This window comes from Coccinella septempunctata, chromosome X, assembly GCF_907165205.1.
Source record: "Coccinella septempunctata chromosome X, icCocSept1.1, whole genome shotgun sequence".
Classification (NCBI taxonomy): domain Eukaryota; kingdom Metazoa; phylum Arthropoda; class Insecta; order Coleoptera; family Coccinellidae; genus Coccinella; species Coccinella septempunctata.
Genome location: NC_058198.1, coordinates 22,496,547 through 22,513,354, shown reverse-complemented (window position 1 = coordinate 22,513,354; position 16,808 = coordinate 22,496,547).

The window sequence follows — 16,808 nt, the reverse complement described above, 5'->3', positions numbered from 1 at the left end:
TGAAAACCTCAGCAACCGATCAATTTTCGAAACTTTTTCAACTGTCCAGTTCAGATAATAATGATACTTTAATTTTAAAGCGAGAACCCCAACATATAATGATAATCCGAATAATAATTAATTGTAACCTGGAAAATAGATAGATACTAGATAGTATCCAATCTTTTCAACTGCTATATATTATAAGCAATTAAATCATCAGACACAAACTTTTAGGTTAAGATTAGAAACATAAATCTTCAATTTCTTCGGCATTTGAGTACTTACAAGGAGAAAAGTACATAACTGTTTCAATTATTCGAAGAACTTCCGTTTACATACCTTCAAATCGCTGCTTGTGCAAATGAGACAAAATGAGGTTTATCCGAATCACCCTAAGTAAAATCGCCTTGTTTGGATCTATATAGAATTATATTTTTTACGATGAAATATCCGTTTTTAAAAACACAAACTTTATTTTGGAATTATACAACGATGACTAGAGACTACTCTATTGTTAGAAATGAAACTCAAGAATTCCAAACTTAATTATTTATTTTCGTAAACACAAGAAATATCGAGCGGCTGGTACATCCGAGCACGAAGGGATTTTCAAATCGAATTGCCTGAGTACCACAGCTTCAAATCTCGGCTGTCGTTTATGTTTACTCAGCGCTTATCCCCTTTGACCGGCAGCGGCTCACCGTATTCGTGTATTCGATTTCTTACACGGCCTTCCTGACAACTGCGACGCTCTCGACGCATTTTTCTCCAGAAGACCTATCTGTGAAAAAGAAATATTATTTTTTCTTTCACCTGGCTCAACCACTCACGGGACTGAGACCCAGAGACATACAATTCAGTGATAATCTCGATCATCACTCTGCTCTTATCAAATTATACTCGTAAATACCTCAGCTATCAATCAGCTGTACCACTTGCTGGTCAGAGTCTCACATAATCAAAATTATATCTGTAATGACCTCAGCCATTACCCTGCTCTATCACTTACGTTACAGAGACAGACAAATATCGAAATTACACCTGTAAAGACATCAGTCATTTCTCAGCTCTACCACTAACGGGACAGAGACTGACAAAAATCAAAATTATACCTGTAATGACCTCAGCCATCACTCAGCTCTACCACCAAGGGTACAGAGACTGACAAAAATCAAAATTATACCTGTAATGACCTCAGCCATCACTCAGCTCTACCAATAAGGGTACAGAGACTGACAAACATCAATCAAAATTATACCTGTAATGACCTCTGCCATCACCCAGCTCTACCACTAACGGGACAGAGACTGACAAAATCAAAATTGTACCTGTAATGACCTCAGCCATCACTCAGCTCTACCACTAAGGGTACGGAGACTGACAAAAATCAAGATCATACCTGTAATGACCTCGGCCATCACCCAGCTCTACCACTTAGGGTGCAGAGACTGACAAAAATCAAAATTGTACCTGTAATGACCTCAGCCATCACTCAGCTCTACCACTAAGGGTACAGAGACTGACAAAATCAAAATTGTACCTGTAATGACCTCAGCCATCACTCAGCTCTACCACTAAGGGTACAGAGACTGACAAAATCAAAATTGTACCTGTGATGACCTCAGCCATCACTCAGCTCTACCACTAACGGGACAGAGACTGACAAAATCAAAATTGTACCTGTAATGACCTCAGCCATCACTCAGCTCTACCACTAACGGGACAGAGACTGACAAAAATTAAAATTTTACCAATTGTAGCTGTAATGACCTCGGCCATTACTCAGCTCTACCACTAACGGGACAGAGACTGACAATGCAATAACAGCATTAATGTTTCTACACTAACCTTCTCTTTCAACTGAGTCACTTTCTGACTCCAGAAAATCCAATACTTCATTTATGTCAACATTCAAAGCCCATTGTGTAGGCCATCGTCTGAGCTGCTCCTTGGCTGCTTTCGTCACGATGTTCGTGCCAACCTTCTTAATTTCATAGCGTCCATTATCCAGGCAGTTCACCACCTCGTATGGACCCAGAAACTCATAATCGCTTTTACTAATGTGCATCTGAGAATCACGGTGCATCAGCACAAAGTCACCAGGCGAGTACTGAACGTTATCTCTTCTTCTCTTATTAACATCGTTCAGATCACGTGTCGAGGACAATTTTTCTGCTACTCGCTGTCTATCCAAATCTCGGTTTCTTATTGAAGACAGATCCTTTGACACATTTTTCAATAACGCCTGTATCAATGGTGTCGAACTTTGGATTCCCAAGAGTAATTGCAGTGGAGTCGAATTAGTTGATTTCTGCACAGTTGTGTTAAGAACAAGCTGGATTTTCCATAAACCACTCGGCCATTCTGCCTTTACTCGAGTTTCAATTCTCAATAAATTCCTAATGGTTCTCATATAGCGTTCCACCTGTCCATTTCCTCTGTGTATGTCTGGCGTAACATAATGATGCTCGATATTCCAATTCTCCAGATACTTTGGAAAAGTTGTATTCTTGAACGACGTAGCGGCATCCATTATAACTCGTTTAGGGGTTCCAAATAATGATAACACAGTTTCTAATTTTTCGCGAGTTTCTGCGGTGGTCACACTTTTCATTGGCATCAAAATGCAATATTTCGTAAAACTATCAACGATAACCAAAATGTGCTTGTAACCGTCAGTAGACACAGGTAATGGTCCTAAACAATCCAAATGTAAGGTGTGAAATGGTTCTTTGGGAATCTCTACTGGATGTACAAAACCTTGTAGTGGTCCTGTTCTTGTCTTTTTTACTGCACATATTACACAATGCCTAACATAACATTTGATGAAGTGTCTCATTTTGCAATGAGACCAGCTGCTAGACCCATAAATTGACGAATTTGCTTGACATTTGTTGGAATTGGCGACTTCATTAGCGCTTCGACCTTGGCTTTCCCTGGTCTTACACCTTCACCTGATATTTCTCTCCCAAGGTATTCTAAGCTTGGTTGCAGGAAGTGGCATTTTTTTATGTTCAGAGAGAAACCAGCAGAACTAAGTGCTTCCAGGATGCGTCTTAAGTTGGTAAGACCTTCTTCCGGGGTGGCACTAGGAATGAGAATATCGTCCACATAAACTAATGCAATAGTATCTTTCAAATTTCCAAGGGCTCGATTGACAGCCTTCTGGAATACAGCCGGTGCATTGGTTAGACCGAAGGGCATACGAAGGTATTCGAAATGACCATCAGGTGTCACAAAAGCAGTCTTCGGAATGGATTCTTTATGTATCGGTATTTGGTGGAAACCGGAAGCCATATCCAAAGATGTGAAATAACATCCTTTTCCTAACCTATCCAACTGATCCTCAATTAATGGCATGGGAAATCGATCTTTAATAGTAATTCGGTTAAGTTCACGATAGTCGACGCACATTCTGAAGGATGTATCCTTTTTTCTCACTAATAGTATTGGACTTGCAAAGGGTGATTCACTAGGACGTATAATGTTGTTCGCCATCAAATCGTTGGTGATTTCACGAACAGCTTCCCTTTCGGTAGCGGATAGTCGATAAGGATTACGAGCAACTACAGTATCTTCTGATAGGCGTATCTGAAGACTTACATTGTTTACCGCGCCTACTTTATTTCCAGTTGTTATCATGCCACTAAAATCTCGAAGAATAATTTGGAGATCATCCAGGTACTCAGCAGGTACATCAATCTCAGTTATTTCAGAATCGAAACTCTCAGAAATCCGGTTGATTCCAGGCAACTCACGACGTACGATGCGCGATCCTTCATGATCCGTAATGGTAACAAGACTCTGATCTTCGAAAATATTACGTCCAATCAAAACATCGTAATCAAGACTCTTAGCAGATACAAAAACGTAAGTAACTGGAATATTCACATCAGAGATGTTTGTGAAACCAACGAATTTCTTTGTTGCTTCAATGGTTACATTACTAAGTCCTTTCAAAATTATATTGCATCCGATAACTTTATTTTGGAATAAATGAGTGTACTTGTCTGAAATAAGAGAAAGGTCAGCCCCAGTATCAATTAAGGCCCAAAATTGATGACCATCGATGAAAATCTTTGTTGATCCGGCAGGTTTCCCTGTGGAACACAAGTTGATATTACGACGTTTTTCGATGGCAGCTTTCGTAAAACAATTTGAAATATTGTGACCCTTCTTAGCACAAAAACTACAACTCTCGTGATTTTGAGATGTACTAGGAATACCTTGGTCATTAACAGGGAAACTTTTGTTATCTGATTGAAATTTGTTGTCTTTAACACGACAATTTGCTTGAACATGTCCCATTTTACCACATTGGTAACACTTCTTAGAAATTTTGAAACTGCTTCCTTTCTTGTCGGAAAAAGGGTATTTTCTTTTGAGAGATGACTCATAACCAATCATTCGTTGCTGTCCATCGTTATATCGTGAAGGTTTAACGAACGATGACAAGAAAACTAACAACTCGGAAATAGTGCGACAGTTAGCATTCATTGCGGCATTTCGTATCTCAAGCTCTGAAATTCCATAAACAATCAATTCTACTCGATCTCCTTCACTCCAGTTAGCGCGTAAATTATTTAATAAAGCTGACTTCTCATGCACATAAGTTTCATAAGTGTTTACACAAGTACTTGAGAATTTAACTGCCTCTTCCAACATACGGCCAAGATTCCTTTTCGGAGGAAATGCTTCGATGAAATCGATACGGAAAGTAGCCCAGTCTCTGTTGTCGGGATTCCAACGTTCAAACCATCTTTTCGCTTCATTCAATAAAAATCGACCAATCCTTGCCAAGGTTTGAACATCAGACCACCCTACTTCATGCTTAATAGTCTCAACATAACTCACCCATTTATTCGATTCATTAATTTCGGGTTTGAAATACGGTAAATCTACCTGTTCACCAGATCTCTGCGATTGTAGAACTTTGACTAACTCCGCCAGTAAGCTTTGAGTCGAATCGCCATCCGATGATGCCATTTTTTTTTACTTCTCTTGTAAACACACAGTCCAGGATAAAATTTCAGGATACGACGTAATAACCACTCAGTATTAGTAAATGTCCATAAAAGCTCGAAAGCAGTCTTAGTAATTATCGTTTTTGTACCAATACAACAACACAAGTCACAAAATAACAGTTCACTATGAACGATAGGCACAATCCCACTTCTGATGTTAGAAATGAAACTCAAGAATTCCAAACTTAATTATTTATTTTCGTAAACACAAGAAATATCGAGCGGCTGGTACATCCGAGCACGAAGGGATCTTCAAATCGAATTGCCTGAGTACCACAGCTTCAAATCTCGGCTGTCGTTTATGTTTACTCAGCGCTTATCCCCTTTGACCGGCAGCGGCTCACCGTATTCGTGTATTCGATTTCTTACACTATATAATGAGACAAGCTAAGTAACTGATTGACTTCTGAATTACTCTTCTTGCCATCCTGAATGAATTGATATTTATAACATTGGGTTATCTTAAAAGAGATAAGGATGCAGGTGCACTATTGCGTAATATTAATATTGTATGGCTATATGTAGATTCAAATGGGTAACAAACACAAAAGTCTAATTTAAGTTAGTAAGGGTTAGGATTATGTAATTCCTCCTCACCTTGCATAAAGGTATCTCCCGAAGGAGTAGCTTTACAATTAAAATGATTATTAAAATATTTAAAAACTGAAAATGAATTATTACTAAAATTATCAATATTAAAATAATTAAAAATGTATGATTATTATTTTGGAAGTTCCATCATTTCAACTCTTCTAAATGGATATCAGGGATTTCTTCATCCTCTGTAGCATCATCTTCTCTCTTGGAGTATTTGTGTTCAGGTACCATCTTGTGTAAAACGATGAATTTTTCTTCACTAATAACTGCAGTTGGGAAAATTTCTTTTTGACCATTACTGACGACACAATTTGTGCGTATAATAGCGATTGGAGGAACAAAATGCCATTTCGTTTGATGAGGACAATCTTCTTTAATTTTCGTATTTTCCACGGAGAGGATATTTCCATCTTCTAATAACTTGAGGTTTGACGTGGGAACCATTTTTCGTCTTGTACAATTTTCGAAGTGGGTTTTCAAGATATTTTCCATACATATTAGAGGCTTGGATAATGATTCTTTATCGCAGAGGAAATCATCTTCAACTGGATGACATTCACTTGTTGACCATTGTAATGTCTCTTCTTGAGTGATATTAATTGAAATGAAATGAAAAATGAAGTTTGTGAAAAAAATTACAAATATAAAACAAAAAGGAAATGCGGTTTGAACAGTAACTATTTACGATAAGTAGTTCAAAAGTGACACTGTCAATGAGATAGTGACAGAAACATTTCTGGAATTGCATTATTTACAAATCTGTCAATCTGAAACTTACAGATCGATCGTACGCTACAGATTCGTAACTTACGAATGAAAAGCAGAATACAACCATCAACATCGTTCCGTATATGGTAACTTTAAAATTGGATTTTCTACGTTACTATGGACAGTAAAATCATCATTTTCATTATTATCATTATTAATATTCTGATTCAGATTATAAGTATTATCATCATGAGCATTCAAGAGCTCTAAACATTCATCTAATTCTTCTTCAGTAACTTGATTAATCATTGACGCTAATTCGTCTTCATCTACTTCTTCATAAGTAGCTTCTTCTTCAATTTCATAAATTCTTCATATTCAATTCCATTAAGATCAGTATTTTCGTTTTTATCATTATTAACTTCCCTCTTCTTTTTATTTCGAAAATTATATATCATTATATTTATATTTGAATGCATAAAAATGAACTGTATTATTTTGATTATTATAGACCATTCCAATTGGTCTAAACCGCACGCAATTCGTGGTAACACTAAATATTTTTCATTATTATTTTCACATAATTCCCGTAAATTAATTAACTCTTTAAAAACTGTTTCATACTTGGTTTTTCATAATAAAAGTCTCTCGTAATTAAATAGTAAATATTTTCTCGGTCAATAAAAGCAACTTCTCCTGTAGACTTATTTTGCGATTTCAATTTATTGGTTCCATCATATTTTTGTTTCAACGTTTAAGCAATACCTTTATTCGTATGAAAATCTTTTGATACACAATGGGCTAACGCATATTTCTTAGGGGCTTTGAATAAATTACCTTCTTTTTCTTGAACATTAAAATTTTCTTCAATTTCTTTCTTATCGTAAAGTTTCAAAAATTCAGATGATCGGTTGAGTTCAAAACAATTCTACTAAGGGCATCGGCATTATTATTTGAACCTTTTTTATATTTGATTTCATAATCATATTCTTCCAATTTAATACGCCATCTCATTAAGCGTGAATTTGGTTCCTTTAAAGAAAATAACCATGTCAAAGGTTTCTGATCCGTGTATATCGTAAATTTTCTTCCGTATAGATAGGGTCTAAAGTGCTTACATGACCAAACTATTGCGAGGAGTTCTTTTTCGATTGTACTATATCTCGATTCTGCAGGGTTCAATGTTCTAATTGCATAAGCTATTGGTAGGTCATTCGGAGGATTACCTTGAGATAAAATACTTCCAATTGCAAAACTTGATGCGTCGGTACTAAACACAAAGGGCTCATTGAAATTCGGATATCGCAATATAGGGTGATACAATAAATTTCTTTTACAAACTTCAAAGGCTTCAATATATTTCGGATCTATAATATCAATTTTTGCGTCTTTCTTCAAACATGCCGTTAATGGTTTCGTAATTTTCGCGAAATTAGGAATGAATTTTCTATAATAACCAACTAAACCAAGAAATGACTATATTTCTTTTTGTGTTCTAGGAATAGGGAAATCCTTTCAATTTATTTGGATTGGGTTTAATTCCTTCAGGGGTAATAATATGTCCTAAAAATTCAATTTCATTTTTAAAAAAGTGACATTTGTCTGATTGTATTTTCAAATTATCTTTTTTCAAAGCTTCAAGAATAGTATGAATGTCAGCTAAGTGTTGTTCGGGTGTATCATAAAATATAATGACATCATCCATGTAAATATAGCAAATTTTTTCAATATATTTTTAAAACGTCATTCATTAATCTTTGAAAAGATGCCGGAGCATTTTTCAAACCGAAAGGCATTCTTAGAAATTCATAATGACCATCATCAACAGTGAAAGCTGTTTTTTCAACTGAATCTTCATCAACTTTTATTTGATGAAATCCGGACGCTAAATCAAGCACGGTAAAATATTTTTCATTTCCTAATTTGTCCAATATACTTTCAATCTGAGGTAGAGGATATTTATCATCAATTGTTTTATCGTTTAATTTTCTGTGATCAATTGCCATACGCCATTTTGTTTTACTTGATAAATCTTGTTTCTTTGGAACAATAACAACTGGAAAAGACCATGGGGAAATACTCGGTCGAATAATCTTTTTATCTAACATGTCTTTGATTCGACTTTTGACTTCTTCGCGATGAATTTCAGGATATCTATAAATTTTACAATGGACTGGGACATCATCAGTCGTACGAATTTTATGTTTTACTCTGTTTGAAAAAATATGGGGTTGACCTGGGAGTTGAAGTACTTCTTCATTTGTTTGGAGTATTTTCATTAATTGACTATTTAATTTCGGTTCTAAATGACTCAGATCAATTGGAATCTCTGTTTCTGACAAACTTGTTGGTAATAAAAAGGTATTTGACAATCATCATTGAAAATAATTTGATTTTTGAAATCAAAGTCCGTATTTATTCAGGAAATCTGCACCAATTAAACCATCATAATTTTTAAGAAATTTTTGAAAAATAAAAGGATGAAAATCATCTGTTCTGAATTCTGAAAATAATGGTGATAAAACTTTTTCATCAGAAGTCTGCTTTCTAAAACAAGCAGTTAATGTAGTTGATTCTTTAAAAATATTCTTAAGGAAATGATTTTACGCAAATTTTGGATCTAATAAACAAACTGAACATCCGCTATCAATTATTAATTTACACTTTGGATTTGAGAATTCAATATACGGTAATTGATTAGAGTGATCTAAAGAACTATTTAGGTCAATAGCTCTTCTTGAGGCGTTTCGTGAAAATTTTCATTACTAGGAGAACAACCAGGATTTTTCGAAGTAGATTGTACATGCGTTAAATCTTCAAATGTAAAATTAGGTTTTAGATTTTCCTTTACGAATCTTCTTTGAGGATTTATATCATATTGTGAGGAATAATTTGGTCGTTTTTGAGGATAATTTCTGCTTTGAATAGACATTCTTCCTGGTGGATTATTATTTCAATAATTAGGATGTTGTTTGAAAACATTTTGATTATCATTTCTATTATATCGATTTCCAAATACTTGCTGATCAGTCGGATAATTATATTTCACTGGACGTTGATTTAAATGTATCGGTTGCGAAGGAAATTGCATATTTCTTTGATTATTTCGATTGAAATGATTGAGATTATTTGCTAGACGATTGTAATTATTTGCTGGGCGATTAAAATGTGTATAATTCATTTTTCGATTATTTTGGTTGAAATTATTAGAATAGTTACTCTTATGTATTGGTTGAGGCTTATTCCGTCTGCTTCTATCAAGTAATTCGTATTTTTCTATATTAGAAATATAATCTTTTACAGCATTCACAGTATCATCAAAACTATGGTCGTTATTCACAATCCAATGCGTTCTCAATTCGGAGAGTGAATTTGAAATGAAGACTGTTTTGCAAATTTTCAGAATATTTGATTTATAAAGTAATTTTTCTGGATCAGTCATTGGATCTGCATCTATTCGATTATTAATTCGTATTTTTAAGGCGTTCTATGAAATTCAATAAATCTTCATGAGGCTTTTTATTCAAAAATTGTAGAGGGATTAATACGTCTATAGTATATCCAAATCCAAGAGGCCAGCGGTTAACATTGCACCATGCAATGATCACGCGTCAAGAATGTGATAACGCAGAGGTGTACTAATAAATTTTATTCCGAGAGCGTTATATTTTAAAACTTTTTATGTGTTCCAGTTCCGGTGAAAAATATGTACCTATGCTTATCTACGAGTCTCAGTAATGAACAATTAATCTAAAGTTCCCACTTTAATACATACTATGTATATAAATGTGTTACAATATTTTTTGTAAAAGTGACTAGTCCGTAGTGTCGTCAGAAGATGCAGAACTTTCTTCTAAGTTGACGATGACTGGTGTTATATCATCCATAATATTATCCAATTTCCACATGTTCACCTCAACTTTTTGTTTGACATGTTCCACACACTTTCTCCATCTTTCGGAAGTAACCCGTGAGAGAGCCTCTTGAAAAAGATTTTGGACGTCAGTCATTTTAAATGTGGTGTTTTTATCTGCCACAAAATTCTTGACATCGGCCCAAATCAATTCAATAGGGTTCAGTTCGCAGTGGTAGGGTGGTAATCTAAGAACGGTAATATTTTGGGCCTTTGCAGTTTCATCCACGATGTATTTTTCAAACTTTTCTTTGTTCTGCCTGACTATCTTCAACAATTGCGCTTTTATGAGGTCAGGGGTGAAATCAATATTTTTTTCCCTCAACCATTGTTGGATATCACTCTTTCTGAATAGTGAGTTAGGAATTTTTTCCATTTTCCTTGAATGGTAAGGAGCATTATCTAAAACTACTACAGAATTTTCCTCCAATTTAGGAAGTATACCCTCAAACCACTTTTCGAAGGACTGACCATCCATTTCTTCATGGTAGTCACCAGTTTTTTTGGATTGGAAAGTCCAGAGTCCTCCAGTTAAAAAACCAGTGTCACTGCCAATATGACATACTATAATTCTCTGCCCTTTGCCTGGAAAAATATATTCACTACATTTGAAAAAGAATGTTGAAATTGTTCTTCACCAAAAAGGTACTTACATCAAGTTTCACAAAACTTTGATTGCTCGATCAACAATTTGGCATTCGATTTCCCGAAGGAAATCATTGAAACTTTCATATTTCCGAATATATTGGAGGAGTAGCAGTTGAGAATCATTAAATGGGCGTGAATAGATAATTATTTGGTGCAAGAATGATATTCCGAATGCTTATGACCAACTTATCGACTGAAAACAAATCGACGTTCATCCGTCAATCCATCGTTGATTCTCTGATCAAGCTTTATGAAACCGAGGTTCAAACGAGGGTTAAACTCAAAATTCAAGACCTTACCAGACGGATTTTTCAATCCAGTAGATAGTCCAGCAAGTAACGCTTGCCGAGAAGATGTAACCGTTTCATCGGTCCACACTTTGGATTTAGTATGACCGGCATTTACCCAAGTTTCATCCAAGTAGTAAATCTTCCTGTTTTCATCACGGAAGGCCCTAATTTTCGTGAGATACTTTCTTCTCCAACATTTAATGTCGTCACGATCCATTAAAAAACTGTTGCGTTGGCGACGTCCATATTTGAAATTAAGTTTTTTCAATATAATAGAGAAGGTACTCTTCTTAAAATTTGGCAAATTCGAGTCTTCATTAACTATTTTTAATACTTTCTCTATAGTCGGGTGTTCATTTCTGAAGAAAAACTCGTGAACTTTTCGCCGTATTACATTTTTATCGAAATCTGATAAGGACTCCCATTTGGTGGTCCGATTTTGATTTGTTGCCGGCTGTGATAGAACACCGGAATTTATGTATTCAGAAATAATTCTCCTTACACTTCGAGCTCCAATGCCAAGTCTCTCAGCAACTCGGAGTTCTACGTCCTTTAAACACATTCCTGCATTTTGAATCATCTCAATTTTATAAGTATTCAAAATAATTTCTTTTATCTCGGCACTGAAGTGTCGTTTCAGACGTCTCTTTTTTGGAGGACTTAAGTCAACACGCGATTCCTCAGCAGTATCAGTACTTGACATTATCTTAAATGCTTGTAACTTGAATAACTTGCTACAACTGTAAACCAATTTACGAAAGACAAAACAATGAATGACCTCTGCAGTTCTGCACAACAATTCGCATACAAAATGAATCAAACGTAATGCGGTTCTGCGGAGAGTGGTTCTTACTTTCGCCTGCACACATGGCGTTCCTAAAGCTTTGACCAATAAGAGGAGTACCTCAAATACGATCACGCGTTCGTCAGTTTGTTTACGCTGGCCTCTCGGATTTGGATAGACTATAGGTTGATAAGATCACCAAATTTAGTATAGAGAAATTGTTTGAGAAGTTCCCAATTGTTAGGAATATCGGAAGTTGATGCTTCAGCACGCGCTCTGTCAATTAATTTTGATTTCACAACAGCAAAGCAATAATTTTTAACAATTTGGTTCTCATTAGCAAACATCCTCAAATAATCTTCAGCACTTTGAATAAACGAATGCAACTCATTTTCTATACCTGAAAATTGAGGTAATAGCATGCCAAATTTTTCTGCGATAGACAAATCTATACTTTCCGTAGCCATTTTAAATTTATTTCATTTTTTATTCTTTTTGAAAGAAAAATGCTTGATTGAAGTAATCTTGAGTTTTCGTTATTTTAAATAATTATTCAATATTAAAAATTCACGTTAGTATCAGTTTTTGAGAGAAACTCTTCGTAATCGGTTTTAATAAATGAAAACATAGGAAAAACTTTGGTAATCGGTTTTTTAGAAGAAACCTAGTAAAAACTTTGGTACCGGTTTTACGCTCAAAACTGGGAAAAGGAATGATAACTTTGGGCCAGGTTATTAGACTGGGGGAAAAAATTCAGGACTTGCTCACCACGTTGTATTCCTTTAAGTTGGTTTTGAAGTCGTCGAAGGGCGCTACTCGATCAATCGGACTCCTACGGGGTTTCACCTTGTTCTTTGGTTGTGCTGGACAGTTGAAACTGACAATTCGTGGACGCTCTGGATTCTCGGCTTTCCACACAGGCACAATTCCAGATTTTCTGCTTTTCACACAAAAAGGCACAATACCCTCCTCGTCGCCAATTATATTTTTACGATGAAATATCCCTTTTTATAACCACAAACTTTATTTTGAAAATATACTACGATGACTAGAGACTACTCTATGTAATGAGACAAGCTAAGTAACTGATTGATTGACTTCTGAATTAATTCTCTTCTTGCATTCTGAATGATATTTATAACATTGGGTTATCTTAAAAAAGATAAGGATGCAGGTGCACTATTGCTTAATATTAATATTGTATGGCTATATGTAGATTCAAATGGGTAACAAACACAAAATTCTAATTTAAGTTATTAAGGGTTAGGATTATGTAATATTCGCCTCATATTTTCTAGTGTTCTTATACTTTTAATTAGATTTATTCCTTCTGATACACGAAAAGGACTGTTGAATCTAGGTAATGATCATAATTTCGAAGATAGTTTTGAAGCTTCTCTTTTTTTTGTAGGGCTGAAATCAGATTTGTGTCTCATAAATCTTTCGTTTCAATGAATATAATACGCTCAGCAGATAATTTTGATGTTTTGACGTTTCGACATTTTGAGACGATATTATTCAACCCTAAGCAACTACGGTAAGTTGACGTTTATCCACTCTGTGAATTATTGTTTTATAATTCAAAAGTTCAATAAAAAAACTAGTAAGAGTGCATAATCGTAATCTTGCCCTTATTGCTATGTATTGAATAACGGCCTAGCGAATTATAATAATTAACATAATGCTCTGGGAAGTGTTATCATTTGGATCCCAATTAAAATGGAATCGAATTTTATATACAACACGTGAGTTATAAATGTAGATTAATTCAAAGAAATCAATAAAACTCACTTGTTGTCTCGTATGAATTTCTGTTGTCTAGTTGCTTGTTATCAGATAGATTGAAGTTTGAACATGCATAATGTGCAAAAACTCATCCAATTATTATTGGAATTCGAGATATCTCTTTTCTTCTTTCACCTATTGTTAGGTTTGTAATCGGTACTGTAGATCCAAACTCGATTTGTGAGGCTTCCATCACCAAGCAAGGTTTCTTTGATGAAAATAAAAATTATATTATGTAAATCTGTCCACCTTCTTCAGCCTAATAAATAAATGGCAAGTAATAGGGAATACTGCGATTTGTCTCATAGTTTATTTTTGGGTGCCTTACAGGTTGCTCGAGGTCAATGTACATTCAGTAGTTCCTAAATAAACGGTGTAATGGTTTACTCACTGATCATATCTACGGACAGTCTGCCTAGGTGTTCTTCGCCAGGTGTAGATTGCTGCTAACTACTACACTTACAATGATGGTCCGATATTCCTGTGAGAAAAAAGCAGATTTTTATTGGTCAATGAACTTCATCGGAAGTAATAGTGAAAGGAGCATTAATATGTTGAAGTGGTGGATCAATACCGAATAAATATTACCCAGGGGACATTCTCTGGATGAAGACCACGAAAGTATCCTGTATGGTTCGGCTCAACCATTTACCATGAAATACATAGCTTCCACAGATGGATTGGAACTTTCTAATAGTTTTCAAAATCACTTATTCCTAGAGAAATTTAGAGAAATCGTGGTATTCCCTGAATGGTTCATAAGCCATTGAAAATACTCATCATGATATCCATCAGCTGTTGGTAATAATGTGAAGCCGATCAAATTTAGAACCTACGGAACCAATTTCAAGCAGTCTAATCCTACTTCGATTTATTCTTTCTTCATTTTACCAATTTTATTTTCAGTTTAGCCTGAAAAGTTTTCTTTCGTATTGATTAAAAACATATGGAATTGATATGGCGGGTACTTGATACAAAACAATAAAACTGAAGAAACTGAGTTACATTATTTCCATCAAGTTTTTACCACCACTACAATTGTTTCGCTATTCCAATAGAGTCATAGTTCAACCAAGTTAATTAATTTCACCTACCTTCAACTTTGTGAAGGAGCTATTGTGTAAGCTAAACTTGGTGTGGTAATCATGCAATTTAGTTTCTTTATTTTAGTCAAGTCATGTTTTTGTGGCATGTTTCGAACTCTTCTGGTATGACGAAACAAGGACCGAACTATATACAAATTTCTTTCATCAATAATAAATGAGCTTATCCAATATGATAATTAGAAATATCATCAATCAATATTACATCTGATTTCAGATCTGCTCTGAAAAGATATCTACCAACTTCGTTTTGTTGATTGTAGTAATTAATGTAATTATAACACTCTTACAAACAAATAAGTGTAATAAAAAAAGCAATACAATTTTTACGAATATAACATTATGTACATAGACCAAATTCAACAGTTCCTATAAATAAAATATATTAATTTCTTGTCGTATTGTGGAACTCTTCCTAGGCAACATTTGGCACATTTAATAGATATTGGTAATATCTGATTGATGACACTGTCTGTAATGAAACAAAAGCTGTCAGGCATTGAATCGTTTTATTCTCCTTCACGAACTTTTTCAAGCCAACGTTTCGGAGTAGAGCTGCTCCTTTTTCAAGGCTAAAAATAAATAAGGACTAGAAAAACACTAATGTGTGTCTGTAATCTGTAAATTTATTTCGCTTTGCAAAGCGTTTCGACTTTCTAACAGCAGACGAATATACTTTTCTGCGAAATGTAAAATTTTATATACTCACTACATCTGAAGGATTAAGAAGACCTCTTCGAGAAGAAAAATGGTTAATCATTTATGAGCTTCTGGCGGGGCAGAATGAGTGTGGTCAATCCTTAAATCACCCTTATAAAAAAGGTGACCCCGTCTCTAGGATAGGCAGAAAACAGATAAATAGTTGGGGTTTGCTTAGAAGAAAATTTTTGTTACGCCATCCGTATTCAAGATGAAGGGCTTTGAAAAGAAATTATAGGTACGAATATGATGCATATTCATATACAGAGTGAGTCAGACTTGGCCAAGCTCGGGTAATTTTCAATAACCAATACAATTTGAGATACAATTAGGAGGGACAATGGCTATGCACATATTGTACCAAATTGTATTAGGGGGACCGGAAAGTAATGTCGTTTTCTTACATTAAATTCAAACGAATAATTTTTTAAGAAGTCTTTATTTTTAATCAATAATATAATCACCCTCGTTATCGACAACCTTTTGCCATCTAGTGTGCAAACTTTCAATTCCGGATCGATAAAAATCGATTGGTTTTTGAATAAAATATCTGGAGATGGAATTTTGAACATCATTCAAATTTTCAAATCTTTTGCCACTAAGAAAATGTTGTAGAGATCGGAATAAATGGAAATCCGAGGGTGCAATATCGGGTGAGTATGGTGGATGAGGCAGCACCTCCCACCCCAATTCATTAATTTTTCCCAGTGTTTGTCTTGCACAGTGGGGTCTTGCATTATCATGTTGCAGAATAACACCTTTTCTGTTGACAATTGCCGGATACTTTTCGATTAATGATTGGTTCACTCTTTCCAATTGTTCACAATAGAGTTCTGCATTAACAGTTTGTCCAGGGTTTAAAAGTTCAAAGTGAACAATTCCGTGAATACTCCACCAAACACACAAAAGTGCCTTTTGGGGATGTAAACCTGGTTTTGCAGTACTTCGTGGTAATTCATTTGGAGATAGCCACTGCCTTTTGCGTTTTGGATTATCATATAGGACCCATTTTTCATCTCCAGTAATCAAACGATTAAAAAACGCTTCTGTATAGTGCCGTTGAAGCAAATTGTTGCATGTGATAGATCGATTAGCTTTGTTCTGTTCGGACAGATTATGGGGGACCCAAACACCTGCTCTGCTTATTTTTCCAATCTGCTGTAAGTGTTCCTGAATGGTCGACCAAGGTTTGTTTAGAGTATTTGACAGTTCTTCGATCGTTTGACATGGATTTGCTTCGACTTCTGCTCTTAGCATGTCATTGTCTAATGTCGT